Below are 3,749 nucleotides of genomic sequence, written 5' to 3' on the forward strand. Positions count from 1 at the left end.
GTGGTTGCGCCGCAGGCGCTGGATGTCCGGCACGACTCGGGGCGCCGGATGTCCGGCGGGGTGGTGGTCCACATCTACATTGGTACTGGCGGATTTTCGGAGAGGCGCCTGATGTTCGGCCTGTCACGGGGCGTCGGATGTCTGGGGGTTGTCCGAATGCCCGACCGTTGTAGATTCGCTTGGCGCCTGTTTTGCTCTGATCTTCCACTGTTTGGTGGCGCCAGATGTTCGGGCTTCGGCCAGACGCTTGACCGTTGTAGCTTGGTGGCGACTCCACTTGAGGCACTTCTTGATCCGCATCCGTGGTGACTTGTCCTATGATCTAAGATCCTCCATGGTCGTCTCCTCGGTACCTAAGCACACATAAGTGTCTTCGCTTGAGGTAGTAACCATGTCTCACATGCGGAAAGTGAAGGTTCGGAGAGGAGTGAGTTAACCTTGGCTTCGATAGCTCTTGCACGAGCTCTTCTCATCGATCCACTTGGTGTCTCAGGTGACGATGGCATGTCCATGGGGATGACCGTAGGATGCTCCGCATCATCTCCCCCTTTGGGAAAGATCCGCTCTCGGATCGTGAACCTCATCACCATGGAAACAGTAGACGTGGACAGACTTGTAGTTGGACGAAGTGGATGTCATGGCGCCGTCAAAGTACTCCAAGATATCTCCAGAATGGTATACATGCAGAAAGAGCAAACACAAGGGACACTTGGAAATACAATGGTTAGCGCACACAAGGTGTCCATCAACTAAGCATGAGTTCGTCCGACAAGAGAAGCGTCACAAAATGATATAGAATGATATGCAAAGCATTCATGGGAGCAAATTCATTTGTTGTGCACACAAAAGTGTTGTGAATGTGATTAATGCGACCATTGTGCAAAATGATGTCATAGAGAGAAGGTTTATCAAAAGTATGAACCTGGCAATTGTTGCTCAAAATGATGGTTTTATCATGCAATTAATTGTGGACAATGTGAGCATTACGTGTAAATATGCCATTAAGGTAGATCACAACAAATTTGCTAAGGAAGTGCACAAGCTCATATATCATGAAATATGTGGAAAGACAAGATGCATCAAGCCATTCATAATTTGAGTCAATCCGTTCATAAAGAGAAAATTCGCCGTGGAACAAATGTTCAAGCATGTACATCAACAAATATGGAGGTGTTGGTGCAATATGTCAAAAGTTTCTTGTCGTACCGTTGGTGTTAGGGCATATTTCTCCCTTAGTGGTGAATAAACCCCATCCTTTTATCCTTAATAGCAACGATACAATATGTGTCATGTCCCTTTCTGTCACTGGGATTGAGCACCGCAAGATTGAACCCATTACAAAGCACCTCTCCCGTTGCAAGATAAATCAATCTAGTTGGCCAAACCAAATCAATAGATCGGAGAGAAATACGAATCTATAACAATCATGCATAAAAGTGTTCAGAGAAAACTCAAATAATATTCATGGGTAATCTGATCATAAACTCACAATTCATCGGATCCCAACAAACACACCGCAAAAAGTGATTACATCGGATAGAACTCCAAGAACATCGAGGAGAACATCGTATTGAAGATCAAATAGAGAGAAAATCCATCTAGCTACTAACTATGGACCCGTAGGTCTGTGATAAACTACTCACACATCATCAGAAGGGCAGTAAGGTTGATGTAGAGTCCCTCCGGAAGAGTGTCGGCGTCCAGATGTAGAGTCCCTCCGCAAGTGATAGGCCAAATTTTAACGCCAAAGCTTCAGCCATCAACACATCTGCACACCAGTCAATCTTACCATTTGCGGAGGGACTCTACATCCGGCAGAGTGGCTGAAGCTTCCAGGGTCTCTTATGTCCAGAAAAAACCCACCAAAAAGTTTCGTGGCATTTGGACTTCATTTGGTACTAATGTTCTTAAAAACCAAAAAACATGCAAAAACAACAACTGGCACTGGGCACTAAGTTAATAGGTTAGTCCCAAAAAATGATATATAATTGCTTGTAAGTGTATATAAGACATCCAAGATTGATACTATAATAGCATGAAACAATAAAAAATTATAGATACATTGGAGACGTATCACTCGGTGATGTAGAACCACTCATGCTGCCAGATCTTCGCGGTCTCAATGAAGGTCCCCTCCAGCCAGACCGGCTTCTGGAGTTTGCTAATCGTTGTGCCCCACACTCGGCAAACTTAGTGCGACTGCTCTTCGGCTTAACACAGAAGGTCTTCAGCCATAGGCCGAAGTGCGGCTCCACTCTTAGGAATGCCTCAAACACTATGATAAAAGTGGTGAGGTGCATGATGGAATTTGAGGCTAGATTGGGGAAGTCTAGCCCGTAGAAGAACAAGATTCCCCGCACAAAGGGGTGTAGGGGGGACCGCAGACCTTGGACGAGGTGGGGGATGAAGACGACCAGCTTCCCTGGATTGGGAGTGGGGCTGCGTTGGCCGGGCTCTAGGGCAGTACAGATGGCGTCGGCGGGGATGTATCACGCCGTGCAGAGATCGACGATGGTGGCATCAGTGACCTTAGAGGCTACCCACCTCCCCTTTAGATCCGCGTCAGCCATTAGTGCAGATGCAGAAGCTTGAGGAAAGCTTTAGGCTTGAGAACGGGATTGGGGTGTGAAGGCTTGGGGGGTTTGAGCGCTGGAGCAGAAGGAAAGTGTAGGAGTATGGATTCATCCCCTCCTGCTCTTATTAAGCCAGTAAAAGGTGAAGCGCCCCCCCGTTGCACCGTAAAAATCGCCATGTTTCTGTCTATTGTGCCGCTATGGCTGCTTGGGGTGAAACAATTGATTGATGATATCCCCTAAAATGTGGGGTATGATCTCCGTTTTGATATGACGGGCCAATAAGAGGTTTGCCTTGAACCATGATTCAAATAAGTAATGAATGACGTTAGAGGCGGTGGTGTTTCAGTAAAAGTTGTCAGTAATTGACTGCCAAACTCATCTGTGCTGCTAGTCTTCGAGACTAAGCAAGGTACGCACTTCGGATAACGAAAATGCGTTTTGGGTAGCCTATGGTCGGATTGGTTTTGTCCCTTGTTAGAAGGGTGGCACAACCCGGTTAAGGACTCACGTGCTTTGTGCGGATACATAGCTGGGGACGTGGAACTTGCCTGCTAAGCCGAAGATTATCTAGCCGAAGATAGTATTTGAAGAACAGTATTCGAAGAAGATTATCATCCTCGGTTCGAAGACAAGTTCGGAGGCTACTGCTGGTGTCCTGGACTAGGGGGTTCTAGCCTAGCTGGCCTAGTCCTTGGGCCGAGCTGACGGCCCATTAACGAGGAAGGACTCCGGAGGCCCCTGACCAGTGCATATTGAGCTTCACCGAGGTCTTGACGTGTACTCGAAGAAGGTCTACTAGATTTGGCATGTAATCCTTAGATAACAACCGACCATGCGCAACCCTAGATACCCCTAGTGCCTATATAAACCAGAGGGTTTAGTCCATAGAGGATTCATTCATACATTCACCATCATACCCCTAGGTTTAGACCACAACTCACGATCTCGAGGTATATCAACTCTGTACTTTGATACACCCATAATATGAGCAAGAGCATGACGTAGGGTTTTACCTCCTCAAAGAGGGCCCGAACCTAGGTAAAAACACCATGTCTTCTATCTCTTGTTACCCATCAATCCGATCTCACAGCTCGGCACCCCCTACCCGAGGTCGGTTCTGACACCGACAACCTCGATGCTCAACCTCACCATTGAATAGATCTCCATGCTTTC

The sequence above is a fragment of the Triticum dicoccoides genome, chromosome 3A (genome assembly GCF_002162155.2).
Source record: "Triticum dicoccoides isolate Atlit2015 ecotype Zavitan chromosome 3A, WEW_v2.0, whole genome shotgun sequence".
Taxonomy (NCBI): domain Eukaryota; kingdom Viridiplantae; phylum Streptophyta; class Magnoliopsida; order Poales; family Poaceae; genus Triticum; species Triticum dicoccoides.